Source organism: Rana temporaria, chromosome 2 (assembly GCF_905171775.1).
Source record: "Rana temporaria chromosome 2, aRanTem1.1, whole genome shotgun sequence".
In the NCBI taxonomy this organism is placed as follows: Eukaryota; Metazoa; Chordata; class Amphibia; order Anura; family Ranidae; genus Rana; species Rana temporaria.
This window is the reverse complement of record NC_053490.1, coordinates 442,444,958-442,452,562: the sequence shown is the minus strand read 5'-3', so window position 1 is coordinate 442,452,562 and position 7,605 is coordinate 442,444,958. Positions and strand designations below refer to the sequence as shown.

The following is a 7,605-nucleotide window of genomic DNA, read 5'->3' as shown; positions in this document are numbered from 1 at the left end:
CTGACCAAGCAGAGCAATTCCAAAAGAGCTGACCAGTGACCTAAGTTCAGCCTTCACCCTTTTTATATCACAGGTGGGCCAGCTGGGACCAAAAATCCGGGAACATAACTTCTAGAAGTTATACCCTTCCCCAGCCTGGACCAGCTGCTAACTCACCAAAACCAAACACAGTGTAACCTGCCTACATCCCTATTTCTCGATTTACTGCCACTGCTCTGATAATCCTGCATTACTCCATTCCCTGGATATTATCACTGCTAAAATTGAACAGGTCACACACTGCTCAGCCTGTTGCAAGCCCAAATCTGCCTGCTGGATGACAACGCATTTTTCACTTTAACGGTTTCATCAGGGAGCATTGAATGCTCAGGGTGAAATGTGCATTGGAGTGGAACTATACGTGATGTCACTATGCAGGCAGAGTTGGGAAACCCTCCTGCGATCCTTATCTTTGTGCACTGGTGCACAGTCATGTTAGAACAGGAAGGGGCCATCCCCAAACAAAGTTGGGAGCATGAAATTGTCCAACATATTTTAGTATGCTGACACCTTAGGAGTGTGGGGTTGTTTTTCAGGGGTTGGCCAAGCCCAACCCCTGAAAAACAACCCCACACCATAATCCCCCCTCCACCAAATGATTTAGACCAGTGCACAAAGCAAGGTCCATAAAGACATGGATTAACGAGTTTGGGGTGGAGGAACTTGATTGGCCTACACAGAGTCTTGACCTCAACCTTATAGAACACCTTTGGTAAGAATTAGAGTGAAGACTGCGAGCCAGGCCTTCTTCTCCACATCAGTGCCTGACCTCACAAATGTGCTTCTGAAAGAATGGTGAAACATTCCCATAGACATACTCCTAAACTTGTGGACAGCCTTCTCTGAAGAGTTGAAGCTGTTATAGCTGCATAAGCTGGGCCAACTCAATATTGAACCCTAAGGACTAAGACTGGGATGCCATTAAATTTCATGTGCGTGTAAAGGCAGACATCCCAATACTTTTGGTAATATAGTGTAATTGTTTGTTTATATATATTGTGACAGAGTACATGATTCCAGGTATGTCAGTGTGAGATTGGAAAGGTCAGCTTTCCCTGTCATAGAGAGGGTTAAGCCTGGCCCAATAGGTAATCCTCCTCTCTCTCCCTATTAATTAGCCTGCACCTGATAGAGTCTGGGAGAGGGAGAGCTCAGTGTGAGATCCAGGCTGTGCTGGATGGGCAGACTGAAGTCTGTCTGTGTATCTGAGGAACAAGGTCTGTCAGAACTTATTGTTTATATTGAACTATTATTTTTGTTTGTTTATACTGGAGGCCGGAATAGCCGCTCCAGTAACCCGTAGTGAGGGACACTACTGTTTAGTTAGCCTCCTAAGCTGGAGTAGGCCTTTTTGTTTGTATTATTATTTTGATGCAATAAAGCCATATTTATTGCTATTTTGGTGACTTTGCTGCGCTGCAGGTTTCACTATTTCTACTAACCCAAGCGACTTTGCCACAATATATATATATATATATATATATATATATATATATATATATATATATAAATGTTTTTCTTCAGTTTCCTGGGAATTTTTATAGTTTGCCTGAGCGCTGTATTTATATAGCATACAGTATATCTTTTAGATTACATTCTGATTCAGTACAGCAGCTGTGTTAAAGGTAGGTACATAGCGTAGGTTTACAAGTGTATACTGAAATACAAATATACTCTCAATATTTTATTTTGTTAACTGAAAAAATACTTTTTTTTATTTAGGGAGTGAAATAAAATTAAAATAGAAAATGGTATTAAAATGGGAAAACCGACTACTTGGCAGTTTGTAAACAAAAGGGGGAGTATAGCCTCATATAAAAACACATAATATAGATAGAAATGTACCATCATCCCAGTTGTAGTAGAGAAAAGGGGAGAGTGGGAACAAGGGAATAGTAGCTGAAGCTAAACCCAACATTGCCCACTCAATTGGTTTTGAGGGGACTATCTCGGTACTCATAAAATACAATAAACATAAATGTAAAAGATTTATTGAAATATAAAAATGCAAAACAACACAATTGTACAAATCCATGATTGGTCAAGGTCGACTAGTTTCGCGGGGATGCCTCTTCGTCAGGACAGCCAATCTATACAATGAATAGTACAGTAAAAAACATGTAATAAACATCAGCAAGAAAAGTACAAATCAACATAATAAATAATATAGGCTTACCCAATGGGTCAATTGTAAATGCACGGAACCGAACGGTTCAGGGGGGTTCCCCCCGCGGCGAACAGGGGGATAATAAATCGTGGAATTCTAGAGGTGAAGAAGAATGTATATGTATAGTCATGCCAATAAGGCTATACATGTAAGACCCCAGAGCATCATATCCTGGCAAGGTAGGGAAAAGGAAGAGGAGAAGGGAAGGGGGAAAAAAGAGGAAACAAGAGAGGAGAGTGGGGGGGGGGGAAGAGAGAAAGAATTAGAGGGAAAGAGAGGAAAAAGGAAGGGGGAAAGGGGGATAATTGGTGAGAAGAAGGACAGGGACGCAGGGAAGGGTAAGGAGGGAACACTAAAATGGAGGGGGGGGAAAGGAAGGGAAAGGGGGGGGGAAGGGGTACAGGGAAGAGACGTGAAGGGGAGAGGAAAGGGGGGGGGAAAGAAGGGGAAAAAAGAAAGGGGAGGGGAAGGAGGAAAAAAGGGGGGGGGAAAGGGGGGTGTGAGAGGGGGGAGGAAAGAAAGGTGGATTGGGAAGAGGGGGGGAAGAAGGAGGGAAGAAAAGGGTGAAGAGAGAGAGGGGGGGGGGGAAAGGGGGAAAAAACAACCCAGGGGTGGTGACAGGGGGGGTTGACAAGCTTACCACGGTATGAGCCGTGAGGATTAACCCGGCCATGGTAGGATGGATTGCTGGTGGACTGCAGGAAGAGGCAGGACAAGAACGGCAAGCTGATACAAGCAATCGGGGATTTACAGGGTACATGGATAAAAAATCCAATGATGCTGGTAAAACCAGCATCGTGTCATCCAACGGAGGTATCCGTGTAGGTGACGGTTGCAAGGTAATGCATAAGCTGGGGAGATAGCTGGGACCCATAGGGATCCCTAAGTGCTGCCGAGGACGTCCTGGACCATCAGAGCCCTGCAGTTGAACCGCCAGTGGACCGGTCCACGCTGCTGATCTAATGGCCAGCTACTACAACTGGGATGATGGTACATTTCTATCTATATTATGTGTTTTTATATGAGGCTATACTCCCCCTTTTGTTTACAATTATTGGGTGGATAACACACCCGTTTCTCTTTCTCCCTGAGTGACTCTAATTTATACCCTTTCCTCTTCCCTATTAATATATTATATCATTGATTGCTCGGTGTTTCTAGTATATACACTGTCTCCCTGACTGATTGGATAATGGACATCTCAGGTATTGAATGGTCAGACCCCATTTATGTCATGTTATTTAATTATATCCAATCAAAAATATATATAGTTTTTGAGTTTGCCCCTTCTTTATACACACATTGATTAATTCCCATCAGGGTGGAGTTTACTTAGACCCCGACCCCTTACTCAGGGTCTGTGGGTATATGCGGACTGGATATCCACCAGCCGTGCTGGTATCACCATTAGCTACCCATACTTCTTGTGTATCAATCCAGATTCTCCCCCCCCCCCCCTTTTTTCACCGCCTTGGGTACATCAATCATATTGTATGGGGGCATTCTTGTATGGTAATTCTTTCCATACAATTATTTTGGTTACTATGTTAACTATTTTACTTGACATTGCACTCCTTTACCATATGGTGGGCACTTTGTTATTCATGCACCCGCACTTTCACGCTCTTACCTTGGTTCGGTTCCTACCCACACAACCTGTCCCTTTTACGCACTTTCTCATAATTATTTTATTCTCTCACTTTTTCACCTCTTGGCTGCAATAATTTTTGCAGCCCTTCTCTCTCTCTTTTTCCTCTCTTTCACTTTCATTAATTGTCTTGAGCTTGGGTTTAGGGCTATAGGGCACGCCATATTGGAGGCCCCCCGATGCCTTAATTTCTTAGTTCTCCTAGCTTCACACACTTTCACATTTATTATTCTCCACTTTTTATTTTTCCTTACCCATGATCACTGGTATGTGCCCACCACAGGGTTTCAATCCTGCCCTTGTCTTGTGGGCTTCCCTTCTCCTCACCTGAGTATGCTGCAGCCGCCAGTGAGGTGACAGTGTTGTAGTTCACCTTTATTAGCAATTAATTCCAGTGGGTTTACACCCCTACTGATTATTATTTTTACTTTCTATTAATTTATTTTATTCCAATTCCCATGTCCTTCTATCTTGTTACCCTGTGGGTCAATTGGTACGGCCCCGGCGGCCGAATCTCCCATCCGCGGCGGACAGGTGTCTCCCCTGGTGGGGGGGCCGTTCATGGCTTACCCCCACTTGATCCTCCCTGGCTCAGGGCTCCCCGCCCCTTGGCTCTGGCGGATCACACTCGCACAGCAGCGCTGCCCGCGCACTTGCGTTGTGCGGGGTGACTGACCTAGTGACGTCATGACGCGGCTCTCCATAGGCGTCCCTGGCGTCTCCAGGCTGGGATAGCTTATTTAATGGCCGTCTGGCCATTAGATCAGCAGCGTGGACCGGTCCACTGGCGGTTCGACTGCAGGGCTCTGATGGTCCAGGACGTCCTCGGCAGCACTTAGGGATCCCTATGGGTCCCAGCTATCTCCCCAGCTTATGCATTACCTTGCAACCGTCACCTACACGGATACCTCCGTTGGATGACACGATGCTGGTTTTACCAGCATCATTGGATTTTTTTATCCATGTACCCTGTAAATCCCATATTGCTTGTATCAGCTTGCCGTTCTTGTCCTGCCTCTTCCTGCAGTCCACCAGCAATCCATCCTACCATGGCCGGGTTAATCCTCAAACCTTGACCAATCATGGATTTGTACAATTGTGTTGTTTTGCATTTTTATATTTCAATAAATCTTTTACATTTATGTTTATTGTATTTTATGAGTACCGAGATAGTCTCCTCAAAACCAATTGAGTGGGCAATGTTGGGTTTAGCTTCAGCTACTATTCCCTTGTTCCTACTCTCCCCTTTTCTCTACTTGGCAGTTTGCTGTAGTAGTCATACTTGCATAAGTCTTATTGAGAATGAAACTATGACTACTCTTTGAGTGTATACTTTGTTTTACTTTCATTTTATTGAAATTCGAAAACTGGAAATTCCATGAAGATGAAATAATTTACTACTGTCCTAAGAGTCCTCACTTTGGTTGTGCAATGTATATTAGACATAATATTTTCACCTCAAAATAGCTTTATGGTCATAGTCTCTGATGACTACAGTAAGTGCTTGTGGTCATGTATTAAACATGCCATTTACCAAGTCTCTGGAATAAGCACTGAAAAAAGTAAAAAAAAAATAAAGGTTCTATGTTCTCTCCTCCAATAGAGGTAGCATGATAAATGATATGTAGCTCCCTGACAATGCAATTTTGCTCTAGAAAGCCTTTACCATCTTTGTCTAGGCATCATCAAGGGTCAGCAACTAGATCCGGGAATAGTATTCTAACCCAAAGTCGTATAGTGTTTGGTGGCTGTACACTAACCTTGGCAATTGTTGGTTGGTTGCTATGATCATTTTCACCTAACTTTCCTCCCTCTGGAAGCCTGTTTTTCTATGTTGTAACAAGAATGTTGAAAAATATGTGTATCGCTACCCCCGCAGGAGCCGCTGGATAGAATAGGGATGGCGTGTTACCTTTGTGAGCGTCTAGGGGTATGATGATGATGAGAGCAATAATAGAATGTCCAAACAGCAGGGTGTCATTTTCTGTGCTTTTATTCTTGCCAACACGGCAAACAGTGAACTTGAGGTAGATAGAGAAAGGTTGGTGATAAGGAGAAGTTGCAGATTCAGGCTTGGATAGAACAGAAGCAGTCCTGCTTCAAATAACACTCTCACTTTCGTCGCCCCTCAGCCGAGGGGGTATAGTGTACCCGGACAGGCCTCTCACACCGACCTGGCAGCCAGGGTATCACTCGGAACTTTGAGAAAGAACAAGTCTCTGCCACAGACTTGGCTGAATTGAGGATAGAAGTGGAACCTCTGCCACAGGCCCTTTTCTCTGGAACGTAGATAATAAAGCGGATCCTTCTCAGTAATATAATTTGCCTGAACCTCCCTCAGGAAGTCTCTCAAATGGTCACTGACTGACAGGTTGCCATACAACAAACTGTCAATGTCCGGTCACCTCGATCCCTGATGGATTGTCTGGGCCCTGTTGGATCGCCTGCCTCCGGGCTCACCTCAGACTGACTCCCCACGAACAGCACAACTCGCTTGGGATCTTCCTCACAGAAAGTGGGGACCCAGTCGATCACTGGGGCCCCTTCACAGCTTCAGTTGCTCCGGGCCAACATGGCCCAGAACTGGAAACACTGGAAACACCACGTAGCATGTGCGCCCTGGCCTGGTAGGCCATATCGCTGGGGCCCGTGATGTGCGCACACCCTGAAGATGGGTGCCGCACCCGGAACCAGAACAGAACACCCTCACAAAACGGCGTCTGCTTCAGACTGAACTCCACTGCTGCCACCTGTCGCCCAGAGATGGAAAGGTATCTCTGGAACACAGAATGAACTGGCAGTACAGCCCAGCTCGGCAGAGACCCAATTTACACAGATTAACTGAATGAGAGCAAAGTAACTCTCTCATCCCCCTTTTAAATTTAACATAGCACCTGGACTGAAAGTACACAGGCGCTACATACATATTCTTTTTTTTTTTATTGCACAGGTTTAAAATGTATTTCATGCTGATTTTTGTCTGGTTCTTTTCATAGGAAAGAAATTATTATTAATTACATCATTATGTGAGTGGGTGCTTGTGCCGCATTGAAGAGATACAGATAACCTGGAACTTCACTGAGGCTTTAGAACAGGATCTGAGGCCTCTGTTCTGGTAAAGAGAAATGTAAGATTTTGAGCTTTATTAATGTTCATAGAGTTTATGGTGGACGGTTAAAGGGATTGTAAAGTTTTGTGTTTTTTCACCTTAATGTATCCTTATGCATTAAGGTGAAAAAACATCCGATGCTTACAGGCCCCCCACCCGAGTCTTGTAGTTGACGGCTATGGACACCGAGTACAGGTCTCGGGAGTGCGCCCGCAAGGTAACCCCATTGGGAAAGTGCTTCCCAGGGGGGTTATCTGATGCGGGGAGGAGCCGAGACAGCTGCCGAGGGACCCCAGACGACGAGGATCGGCGCCATTCTGTGCAAAACGAACTGCACAGTGGAGGCAAGTATGCAATGTTTGTTATTAAAAATTTTTTTTAAACCTTTACAACCCCTTTAAGACCTGGGCAAAATGCAGTAATCTCACACCTTACTACGAGACAGTGTGGACAGGTTTAATTCATGTCAGAGCTACTTCTTTCCCCATACAAGTCTATGAGAATTTAGGTCTGCTGCAGGTAAAGTACACCTGCAATAAATTCTAAATAATCTCAGAAGCATCTTAAACTAATATCAAAAGCAACTGATGTAAAAAAACATGTTAATTCCTGTGCAAAATCGTCCCTAAAATACCTAGGAAT

The 7,605-nt window shown here is 44.5% G+C and overlaps 1 long non-coding RNA gene across 1 annotated transcript; it reads right to left on the bottom strand.

Annotated features, from left to right (window-relative positions):
- Positions 1-2,014: 2,014 nt before the first annotated feature.
- Positions 2,015-3,193, bottom strand: LOC120928672. The gene is made up of 2 exons (XR_005747294.1): positions 2,847-3,193; positions 2,015-2,302 (listed from the first exon to the last, which is right to left on the bottom strand). It is a non-coding gene; the product is annotated as an uncharacterized LOC120928672 (long non-coding RNA).
- Between the last annotated feature and the right edge of the window lie 4,412 nt (positions 3,194-7,605).